This window comes from Gavialis gangeticus, unplaced genomic scaffold (genome assembly GCF_001723915.1).
Source record: "Gavialis gangeticus isolate Ggan-Ray unplaced genomic scaffold, GavGan_comp1, whole genome shotgun sequence".
NCBI classification, from domain to species: Eukaryota; Metazoa; Chordata; order Crocodylia; family Gavialidae; genus Gavialis; species Gavialis gangeticus.
The window spans coordinates 154,118,280-154,118,634 of record NW_017729024.1 but is presented as its reverse complement, the minus strand read 5'-3'; the positions used below and the strand labels follow the sequence as shown (position 1 = coordinate 154,118,634).

Sequence of the window (355 nt, the reverse complement as noted above, 5' to 3'; positions counted from 1 at the left end):
TCCCAGCCTGAGCAGTTCATCACACATTTCCTTTCTAAGCCTGATTAAGCAGAGGAACATCTAAGCCCCTTGAGCACCCTGATCCGGTTGTTTTTTTCTCAGAGCATGCCTAACATGCACTGCTTGAGGAGGCCCACCACAGTATGCAATTATGGCTACTCTCCTTTAAAATGTGGTTGGAGGTAGAGAGGGTTGGTAGCAATGGCCACATTTCATGGAAGAGCCTCACGTGATCAGAGAACTCCCTCAGGATATGAGAGACCTGGGTTCAAGGTCCTCATCACGCTGATGGGGTCCAACACCCACATTTACCATCTTCTATCAGGCTATAGGCTATCCTCACTGAGGACACACG

The 355-nt window shown here is 49.0% G+C and overlaps 1 protein-coding gene across 1 annotated transcript in view; it reads right to left on the bottom strand.

Annotated features, from left to right (window-relative positions):
• Positions 1-355, bottom strand: part of OXCT1 (3-oxoacid CoA-transferase 1) — a 209,198-nt gene that overhangs the window by 68,994 nt on the left and 139,849 nt on the right. The gene's annotated exons all lie outside the window — the stretch shown is intronic.